We start from the raw sequence: 12,240 nt of genomic DNA, 5'->3' as shown, positions 1-12,240 counted from the left end.
GAACATTGAATAATCTTATTCTTGCCAGGAGCAAAAATACAGAATGTGAGTAGGGTCTTAGAATATCTTAATGTAAGGAAGTATGGAGCTGTTTTTATTCATGTTGGTACAAATAATTTCATTTTCACAGAATCTCTTACTGTTAATAGGCAAATTACAGCCCTCTGAGATAGTGTAGCTTGCATAGGTATTATAGATTTCTTCGCAATTCATAGACAGGAGAGTCAGGTCAGCATGAATGAAAAGATGATTGAGTAAATACCTAGGTGAAATGGCCCATTTTTAAAAATGGAAATGAAATAGGATGTCCAAGCCTTATTTTAGGCACACATTTAGTCAGGATGGAGTGCACTTGTCAAGACAACGGAAGAGAATTTTTGCAGCAGTTATATTACACTATTTGATTAACACAACAGGATTGTTGCCAGGTCCGAAATTTAGCAGTTCACAGAAAAAAAATTATTAACCTGTGCTGGTTGTTGATGCTAGGAACATTAATTATAAAGTTTTGCTACATTTACACAAGACTGATGGTGTTATTGTTTGTGCAAACATGTTTAACAAACAATGACTGGAAAACAGTTCTTATGTAATATATGCCTTCAGAAGTTTCAGCCACAACTGCTGACATGTACAGCAAATCCTAAGGGCTCTATCAAACTAATGAGAGCCATGAGCTGAAAAAATACCAAATTGTTAACAGGCTTTTACACATTCTTTTGCATCATGTCTAAACTAACATGCAATTGCTAATCAAAACATATTAGTGCTTTAAAAAGATAGGAGAGGCTTACTTGCAGCCTATTTTCTCCAGTTCCTCACTTCCTTTTATATTTTTAGCACATATAACATGTGTGAGGGCAGGGTTTGTTAATATATGTGCAGCATTTTGGTGTTCATAGGTTCATAGGTAGGTACTAGGCTATCGGCCCAAGGGCCTACGTAAACCTAGCCAACAAGGTTTCCTGGCTTATGCAACCCAAGAAAGTTATTTTTCTGTGCCCCAGTCAAGCAGAGACACAGAAGTGATCCCCAGGGTGTATTTCCTATTTCCCATTCACTCATCAAGATTTTTCTTGAAGAGTGCAAATGAAGAACTTTGCTTGACATAGTTCCAGAATATGGGACAGGAATCTATCCCTCCAGCATGTCCTGTTTATTGTGGTGACAATGTGGTCCCTAGGGCGTGTAGCTCAGAGGGATTGGGATTTCTTTAGGTGTAGCATGTCCAACAGCTCTGGGTTTGACATAGCTTTATATGTTAGGCAGAGATCACCTCAGAGTAGGTGATATGCTATGGAGTAAAGCTGGAGTTTTTTTGAGACAGTCAGTGTAGGGCATTTGTTTGAGGCCAGTGATCCTCTTTGTGAAGTACTTCTGTGGCCTTTCCAGCTGCTGCAGATGTCTTGTGAGGTACATTCCAAAAGGGGTGTTGTACTCTATAATGGGTCTAATGAGTGTCGAGTAGAGGGGAACAATGACCTCTTTTTTCCTGGATGAGAACCCTTTTATGATGAGGTGTGCCAGAAGGACTTCCTGACTACTGTGGCAATGTGACTGTCAAATGAGAGACTACTGTCCACCTGGGTCCCAAGGTCTCTTATCACACATTCGGTGTTAAGTAGATTGCTGCCTATGTGGTAGTTCATGGGTACAGAGTTTTTACCAAAGGGGATGACATTGCACTTTTTGGCATTGAGCTTGAGGCCATGGCTTTGACACCAGGCATCTGTCTTGGTGAGGCCCTTCTGTAGGATGTCCACATCATTTGGGGACTTGACTATGGCTCCTAGTTTGCAGTCATCTGCGAACTTCATTAGCCAGAGGCCTTCTGTATTAGCCTGTACTTCAGAGAAGTAGATACCAAACAGGAGAGGTCCCAGGACTGAACCCTGTGGTACTCCACTTGTCACTGGTTTGAGGTCAGATTTGGAGTCTGCAACTTTTACAGTGTGGGTTCAGTCAGTGAGCCAGTTGGCAACCCATTTTGTGACATAGGGATTTATACCTAGTTTAGCGAGTTTAGCTATAATTTCAGAATTGGGGATGGTGTTGAAAGCCTTGGCGAGGTCAAGATAGGCTGTGTGAACCACCTTACCCTCATCTACGGCTTTGGTGACTGCCTCAAAGAAGTCGATCAGGTTCAAGAGGCATGATCTGCCTTTCACAAACCCGAATTGGGTGGGACCAGAGTTTGGAGGTTACCAATGTCTTTGTTTATGAGTTCCATAATGATACGTTCCATGGCCTTGCAGACCAGGCTCGTCAGGCTAATAGGGCGATAGTTCCCGGGATCAGTGGTGGCTCCCCCTTTGTGGAGTGGGATCACTGTTGCTGTGCACCATTCAGTGGGCACAAAGCCTGATGCAAGGCTATAATTGAACGTGGTGCTTAGGTGGGGAGCCAGTTCGTTCTGAAGTTCGTGTAAAACGCAGCCTGGGATGTTGACCGGTCCCATGGATGCTGTGTTTTTGGCTTTAGAGAGTGCAGCTTTTACCTGCATAGTTGTGATTACAGGGACTCTGCATTCTTCCTGTATAGATATGGGCCCTTTAGGGGGTGGGGTGGGGGGGTAAAGTTAGCACTGAACCTATCTGCCAGGATGTTGGCAATATCAGTTGGTTCTGTAATTTTCGTGCCATTGTGCTGTAACTCAGAGCAGATCTGGGTGCTGCCATCGAGATTCTTGACATAGCTATAGAATGCTTTGTGGTTGTCCTTAGAATTAGTGGCAATTTTGTTTTTCTAGCTAGCTTTGGAGGATCTTATAAGGGATCTTAGCTTCTTATTGAGGCTGACCAGGGAGCTCCTCTACTCATGGGATTTTACTCTCTTTTGCAACAGTTTCTTCCTTCTGTTTTACAGTTTGTTTATGGCAGGGGACCACCAGATTGGCTTCCATTTTTTGGAGGATTGCATTTTGGTTCTGTTTGGGATAGCACGATCCATGCACTCGTGTAAGTGCTTACAGAATGCATTTGTGTAGGATTCAGCAGTTCTAACTGTATTGTCCATCTGCATGGGTGTCATGAAGTTCACCACTTTTGTCTTAAGAAGTGGGTGGCATAAAGTTGGCTTTGGAGAAATTTTTTACCGTGGCTTCCTTAATGGGGGGGTGGGGGTGGGATGTGGATATCAAGGGTGATTAGCTTATGGTCGGATCGGACCAATGAGGAGTTGACTTCAGGTGTGGAACACCGGTCACTCATGTTGGTAATGACTAGGTCTAGGATATTGTTGCCCCTGTTCTGTTTTAATATTCATAATGTGTTCTTTGAGTACTGCTACTGCAGTTGATCTAATGCCACTTGAAGCTGTCGAAAAGGATATGTATGAATGGAGTTGTGCACAAACTCACAGCACCCTGTATATTACACTGTAAACTGAGTCAGTCATATTATATTCATATTCATACACAGTAAGCATCTGTAAACAGAGATATCAACAGAAACTTGTGTTTGTTTAAGGAAAAGAAAGAACAAGAGGAGCTAATTTTGATGGACTGCGGTGCGGTGATTAGGTACCTGTGATACAACTGACACCGAGGTTGTTACCTCACTCCCTACCACCCAGATACAGATACCATCCCCAGAACAACAGCTAACAAACATTTAGGTTCACAGGCATGTACTTGTCTAGCTGCCTTTGAAGGCCATTTGAAGTCTAGTCAGTTTCCCTTTTGGGGCTTTAAATAACATATCCCATTTGTTGTTAGAGTGGCCTTACCCATCATATGGCGGATAATCATATACTAACCCTAGTGATAATAACTGGGATTATACCATAGATAATTTGAGGGGACCCATGCATGGGATAAAGCATTTAGGAAGTGCCTCTATCCATTGGTAGTACAGGGGGCAGTCCTGCGGTATGTTTTCTATTACACATCTATAGATCCAAGTTGCTCTAGTATACAGACAGGAAGGAGCTTTATTTTATGTGGCTGGGGAGTCTGTTCCAAAGCAGTGGTATCCTCTGTGAGATATGCTTGTCCGTCCTAACCATTCTGTTGATGTTGCAGAAGAGATTTAGATAACTAGACTGACTATTTCAAATGTGATTTTACTTGCTGTTGTACAGTAGGTCCATCAGCACTGGGTCAGAGGATGTCTTGTATTGCCAGGCACAAGTCACCTCTTAGCAGTTTGTAGGATATTGAGTATAGTGACAGGGCTTTGAGTCCTTCCATGTAGGACACATTGTTTAAGCTTTGTATCCTTTTAGTAAGGTATCTATGTGGGCGTTCTAGTTGTTGCATGTGTCTGGACATATTTTATGCATCCTTTCCCCCCAGTGGCTTTCCTTCCTGATTTTCGGTGTGAGGGTGTGCAGAGAGGACAGCACTCTACAAAATGGTTCTAGAAGATAAAACCTGGGACATACTCAGTGAAATGGAGACTCTATATCTGTATTCATATTCCACAAGACATTCTTCATTAATAATCATCATGCTGAGATGATGAACTGAATTTGAATTACGTCATTATCTGCTTACATCTTGTGTGATCTTGAGCAAGTTGCTTCATTCTCTTGAATTCCCAAACTGTTCTAGAAAAAAAGAAAGTTTGGCCTAAATGGACCTAAAGGCTAACAAAATGATGCAGTATAAGTAAATATGTTGATGAGTCTGTTTTTGTTCCATTGTGTGTTGCCTGACTGCAACCAGTTATCCTGCTCAGTACACTGTGGCAGCATTTTAAATTCATGTGCTCTGTCCACAGACAACTTTACTGAAAAACATGGGTTTTGTCTAAAATATTTTTTGTTTGCCTTTTTGTCATAGCTAAAGTCTAAAACATGTTTTCTTGTTTTTTGTCCTAATTAAAACATGATTTTTTCTTTTGTGTCTGTCATAACTTGTTTACTTAACATTGCTACACATTAGTACAGCATTTTACATAGAAAACGGCATGTTAGATTCCCTTAGCTTCCTCACCATCCTTTGTAGCATAAGCCGTGTGCTATGACTGACTGTGACATCACCTACAGAATCAACACCAGTCACTTGGGACAGTCTTCTTACTACCTAAATGTAACTTGTGACATGTCACTGATTAAGGCCAAACATTAGTAATACAGTATGACACAGTGGGCTGTATATGACTGCTCCAAGATAAAACAGGTCATCGCATCACACTCTGTGGTGCCTCTAAAAAGTCAGGGGCGTAAAACATTTCAGAAACAAAAATCATAAAGGTCTGCATTTTACAAAACTTATTCACATTTTCTGCTAGTGTTTATTGGTGACAATATCTCTTTACATTTCACCCTTTTGCTAATGACTACCATCAGCTCTGTTTTTCACAGTGGTCTCTGTATCTTATCATTCACATGACTGCTTCAGCAGAGACATATTTGACCAAGAAACCACTAGCCCACCGATATGATTAAATTAACTGACATGTTCTTCAGTAACTGTGTCAGGCTGTTTAGGGGAAGCAGTGATGCTATGAAAAGGCCACATCAAATCAATTACTAAGCCACCCCAGTCATTCCTGTGGTCAAAGCTTCTGTGCAGCAGTTTTAAATGAGACCACACTAGTATTATATTTGTGTTTTCCTGACCAATATACACTATGACGAACATGACTAGGGGGTTTTCAGGCAGAACGGTGAAAACTGGGAAATGGCAAGTGCAATTCTGATCAGCAACTAGTCTGCGACATAAATAGAAGAAAGAGGAGCGAAACACTTCTGACTTTATCCAGCTACATATATTGTGCTACATTTAGTCACTTTCGGTGCGGTTTGAGTGGGATGCCATCTGTCCTTGTATTAGGTTTCAGATGCTGCTCTTCTCTTTCAGACCCAGCCCCTGCTGTTAACACTGTTATCCAACTGTCTTGATGTTGATTATGATTCTGTTTGCCAGGTGAGAGGCCAGGCCAATCTAGGTCCTCTATGGATGTCTACATGGTGACAGATTAACCTGAAACACATCTATAAATAATAGGGATTGATTTCCTTGATGAACAGACATTTAACTTAAAAAATGTCTACATGCAAAGCACAAAATTTCCGTGTCACAATGTGTGTTTTTCTCACTGGAAAATGCCCTCTATATTGTCATATAAAATAAAGCAAACTAAGCTGTTTTTCATCTCTACATTATTTCTTTAAAAAATGGACTCTCCAGCTGTTACATTATATTAACTGTCACATTTTAAAATCTTTAGTCCAGAAAATACCCATGTAACAAGCTATTTCTTTCCTTATGACTGGGGTTATAAACTACTGCTTATCTGGAAATTCAGCTTTTTTTTGTTAAATATAGTGTCAGTCAACACTGGCAGAATGTTTGATACTGGAATATCAAGAATCCTGATACCACTGGCTAACAAAGAGTGAATGGAAAAACGGCCTTAAGCTAATTATTAATATTTACAAACATGCAAAAATTAATACAACTTAAGCATGTTCTGTTACTGAAAAAAAGTATGTGTAAAGGAAAGCAAATAGCACAAATCTGTGAGAGTCACTGCAAAATAGTTTCTGACACTCTGGCTAGACATTCTGAAAGTAAGAAATAATTCTGAGTGCTGTTATTATGAGGCAATGAAAAAGAGATCATGAAAGAGAGGGATTGTCAGGACATGTTATGGGGACACATAAGGAATTAGCCAGAAATTAAATTACATCAGCATATTTGCCAAATCATGTCATTGTGTATTAAAATAAAATACAGATATTAATAATTACTTATAATGTTGCAAAGAAGAATATAAAACATTTTATATTTTGCAGTGATTCTTAAAAATTAACAACACTATAATATAACATAGCACAAGCAAATACATTGCAATACAAGTTAACAGGACACCTCCATATGCGATACCACAAAGTTGTATAACTGTATGAGTTTCTACATCTTCACTGACTACAACCTAAGGTATAGAACTCAGTTATCATTCATACTCTTACTTAAGGTATGAAACATGGGTGACTTACTGACATTGTCTAAAGTCCACAGAGGTACAGGCAGTGATGAATGCTTCTGAAAAAACTCCACAGTGAGTGGTTAGACCAACACATTTATCTCAGTTCTCTGATGAAGACCAGTCTCACCAGCATCAAGGCAACAGTTATTTTTTGGCATCATTTCGGCTGTAGTGGACACTGGGTTTGAATGTCTGACTCTGCAATCTAAGAACAGATTCTGTACTTCCACATAAATCATGATTAAAGATCCCTCTGGTGGTATATGGAATCATTGCACAGACACACTGAAGGTACACCTCAAGAAAACAGATACACAAGCCATCAGCTGACTTCAGTGACACCAGACCCTGCATCATACAGTGAGTTACTTTGAAAAGAAACACTGTCCTTTTAAAAATGGAAGGGGACAGTGCCCCTTGCTGTTGGGCATCCCCTACAAGAAGTCATTTGCACTTTTTTGTGCAGGATATGTAGCTCCAGAATAGTATTACTAAGCCACAGCAAGATCCAGAAGTGAACAGCGGTAGAACTCATCCTCATATTGAGGGACAGCAGCCACTGTTGTCACTAACAAGATCCATAGCGAACAGTAGTATAACTCATCCTCATATTGTGGGACTGCAGCCACTGTTGCCACTATCAATATCCATAGTGAACAGTGGTAGAACTCATCCTCATATTGAGGGCCTGCAGCCACTGTTGCCACTAGCAAGATCCATAGAGAGCAGTGGTAGAACTCATCCTCATATTGAGGGATTGCAGCCACTGTTGCCACTAGCAAGATCCATAGTGAGCAGTAGTAGAACTCATCTTCATATTGAGGGACTGCAGCCACTGTTGCCACTAGCAAGATCCAGAAGTGAACAGTGGTAGAACCCATCCTCATACTGAGGGACTGCAGCCACTGTTGCCACTAGCAAGATCCATAGTGAGCAGTGGTAGAACTCATCCTCATATTGAGGGATTGCAGCCACTGTTGCCACTAGCAAGAGCAATAGTGAACAGTGGTAGAACTCATCCTCATATTGAGGGATTGCCGCCACTGTTGCCACTAGCAAGAGCAACAGTGAACAGTGGTAGAACTCATCCTCATATTGAGGGACTGCAGCCACTGTTGCCACTAGCAAGATCCATAGTGAGCAGTGGTAGAACTCATCCTCATATTGAGGGATTACAGCCACTGTTGCCACTAGCAAGATTCATAGTGACCAGTAGTAGGACTCATCCTCATATTGAGGGACTGCAGCCACTGTTGCCACTACAATCCTATGTACATGCTATGAAGCAGAATACTTCATTTTGTTTTTATTTATTTATTCATCGTCTTTTGTTTACCGGGAAAGTACAACTAGGCACAATTCTCATTTTCAGTGGAGGCCTGAGGAGAAAAGCCCAACATAAAATACATATTTGCAATGAACAACAATAAAAATTAAACATTTTAAACATTACATGTCAGTTTCCTTCCACTTTTCCAGATAAGGGTCATGGTAACATTACACAAAGCAAGGCATGCCAGACTTATTTTTCCCCTTCCATGTATTCTGTATCAACCTATGGGATCCCTTAATATTCCCAGACACCTTACATATATACTTCTGTCCACCATATTCTAGGTTCTTCTGCAGGATCTCTTCCAAGTGGTCACTGCACAGAGCAACTCAAGTGGGGGTCATGCAGGGTGTATCCTTATAAAATAATGACATCATGCAGGGTGTATCCTTATAAAATGATGACATCATCTTGCTTCCATCAGTTTCACTTTGCAGCAGTTATACTCATTTGCTGTCCCACATTTACCGAGCTCCTCACCCTGTCATTAGTAGTACAGTGACCCTATTGTGAAACCTTATTTTCCCATTTCAGCCTGTCATCTCATTCTTTCATTCACTTCCCACACAGCATGCTAATAGCAAGGGATAAGGATGTAGGGTAACAGAAAAATTGTAAGTTTTGTGCAAGATTTGAGCTCCCACTTTACTACCCTAGACTGGTTCAGCTGCCCTGAGAGTGAAGCCTATGCCCTGCTTCTTTTGGCAGTATTATGTTTCCCTTTGCTATTGGTCATGAATGTGTCCCCAGGGTACATAAGCATCTACAGTAATGGCAGCTGCTCCCACACCTGAGATCAGTTGTTTTTTGGGGAAAGCACCACACCATTAGATTTGAAGGTGCATGATCTAACCTCATTTGTTTTTCATACAGCAGTGAATAACTCAAGTACATGTTCAAATACAGCCAAAAGAGCAACATCTTTAACCTCATTTCTGTCTTTGAAAGTGTAATCACGGTAGTGGATAGGCATTATGCAGTACATACAGTGTATCTGGACATGGCCAAGGCCTTTGACACTATTCCACCTGCAGGCGTTATTGGCAGACTTGTACATTTGAATATAAATCTTTATATTGTGCAATGGATAGATAACTGGTTGTCTAACCCACATGGTTAGAGGGGCAAGTGCCACTTCTGAAAGCAAAAATAAGTTAGCAGTGGTTTACCACATGGCTCATCATTAGGCCTTCTCCTTTTTGGCATTTCAGATTTTCAGGACAACATATTTTCAGATGACTGTAAATTGGGTCTTATTCCCTCTTCTTCTGATTCACAATTGCTCAGATGTGGGTTAGATGATGTTAGGAATTGGTGCAAGGACAATGGCCTCAAATTAAATGTAAAAAATGCAGTGTAGTCCATTTTGACAAACAAAACATTTTCACTTGCCATATAGGTGACACATCCCTCCAATGAGACACAGTTGTAAGGGATCTAAGCACTCTTGTTGATAATTCTTTATTGCTTGACCATCCATGACTCTGCAATAATTCAGAAAGCCTTTTGTTTGGCTCATATCTAATTTCCAAAGACATCTCTACTATATCCTAAGATGTCTTAATTCACCTTTACTCATAACTCATCACATCTATTATTGAACAAAATACACTTTTTGGCATATATTTGTCTAGACATATCACTTAACTTGAGATATCTCAGAGATTTATAATTGAAAAACATTAGCAACCTCAAAAATCTTAGTCATAAGGGCAGATTGGCAGTTTTCTCTCTCTGTAGGAGGTCAAAGAGGGTTGGAGCTTTCATGGCTCAAAAGGCTAAGCACAGATCTCCATAGGGATGTCTATAAGAGACTATCTCAACATATCCCTTGCCTCTGGAACAAATTTCCACTACATGCCAAGCACAGTTGCAACCCCTGCCACCTTCTAGGTAAACCTACATAATTGGGTACTGTATTATCGCAACCAGATTTTAGCAGTTACAAAATTAGCATGCTGGAATGAAATTGAGTACGGGAAACACCGTAAGGTGTTATTTGACATCCTTACTAATGAAAAATAAGTTTGGCTTACATTCAGGAACAGAAACCAATGTGCAGTTCTTCTTCCTGTTTTGCATGCATTACACATGTACACTTCAGTTGTCAGGGCTGCTGTTACTGACGAAAGAAATACTTTCACTGTAAGGAAGAAATGCTGAGAAAAAAACACATGCACATGGAAATGCCACATGGAAATGCTTTCGGTAAATTCTTTATTTGTAAAACTTTGTAAACAGACTTGAAAGGAAACTTTTGTAAGACAAACTTGCAGTAAGTAATGCCTTGCAAAAGTGAAGGTGGATGATGTTGACAGGTGATTCTGGGGTCATTTTTGAATGGAGAAGTTGCCAGCAGTGGGTTGGTTTTGCGTTGTTGATGGTGGCATCCTCAGACAAACTGAGATTGTACTTCAGTGTTTCTTGAATGTATTAGGGCTGAAAAAATGTGGATTGCTAACTCACTGGTTTTGTCTTTTCATGTGGGGGAAAGTTCTCACAAATTGCAGTCAGTACTGCTGTGGTAGCATTGTCGCCTCACAGTAAGACGCTGTCCGGTTCGATTCTCAGCTAGAGCGTCTTCTGCGTGGAGACATGCATGAATGGGCGTACCTTCGTTGAAGGTAGTACATCAGGCCTGGCAAGCCGGTATGTAAAAATCAACTGCCAATCACTAGCGGACCGGAGTTCCGCTGTGGTAACCCCTAACCGGGAAAAGCCGAAAGACACAAACAAACAAACTGCTTCAAAGCAGGCTTTTTGCTGGGCAAGCTGGGTTTCACGTGACATGCTGCCGGTTAAGTGCATACATAAAAAGCATCACTAAGTTTTTCATTTTTATTGATAACTCTGCATAAAAGACCCTTCATAGTGAAAGAAAACACATTGTATGACATTTGTAAAGCATTAATGGTCAGATTTCAAAATCAGGAAGCAACCAGTATTACCATGAAAATCTGGTTGCGATAATACGTAAGTACCCATAATTTGATGGGCAGCCTGAAATACTCCCCCAGTCTATTTTGTCTCACCTTCCTTGAGGCTGGCTAGAACCTTTGAATATTGTTTTTTGGTAAGGATTTTTATGATCTGCAGGCTGATTGCCTAGTACTTTCCTATGAAACTATGAACCAGTGGTACTGATCCTGCCTTCATTCCAACTCTGAAGAGAAAAATTAACCATTCTCCCCCAAACAAGTCCAAAGTTCAGCCAGATCTTCTCCATAGCCAAATCCTTAACGTTATAAAGACCTCCAGCCATTACCTTGACTTTAACTACATAATGAACCCCAATCCATGAAGAGGTTCAAGCACTGCCTTATAGGTGAGCATGTATGTGACATTAAAGAGATTCTCCTCAAACCATTCCCTCTGCCTCATGGCAGTCTTCACAGTTGTGGTCAGCATTTCTCCAGCATTGCAGTGTTCTGCCTTGCCCTCCTGAGGCAACAAATGGTCATGAACCCTGTTGGAGAGCAGCTTTCTTTCTTTTTTTTTTTTTTTTTTTTTTTTAGTTTTTGCCTTGTTGTTTATTTAATATTTAATTATTTTATTGTAGTTTTCTTTTAGTCTTTAATCTGTAGCCTTCCCAAACCCTCTTCCAAAGCATTCACTTTGGCAACCACTATTATCACAGTCATCTTGGCTTTCTGGTACCTCTCAGCTGAATTAGGACAGCCCAGCACGGGCACTTTCTGGAAGTTTAACTAAATCATCTTGAGAGGTTTCATCACCAAATGTGTCTTCCATTGTATCCTAGGATTACAACTGTGACAGGCACTCACCACCACATGTTATTGCTGCCACCTTAGTGACTTGAAGCCATGCCCTGAACATGGTCTGTTCATGATCAGTGTATCCAACCTCTGTTTTTATGTGAATGTCCAGACTATATGAATCCAGGTCTTATGACATGACCACAAAATCTATGATCATCGTTTGTCCTGACTGCTGCCATACCAATACACT

Source organism: Protopterus annectens, chromosome 10.part0, assembly GCF_019279795.1.
Source record: "Protopterus annectens isolate FY-2018-M chromosome 10.part0, PAN1.0, whole genome shotgun sequence".
Lineage (NCBI taxonomy): Eukaryota > Metazoa > Chordata > Ceratodontiformes > Protopteridae > Protopterus > Protopterus annectens.
The sequence above is the reverse complement of the archived record's forward strand: the minus strand, read 5'-3'. Positions refer to the sequence as shown.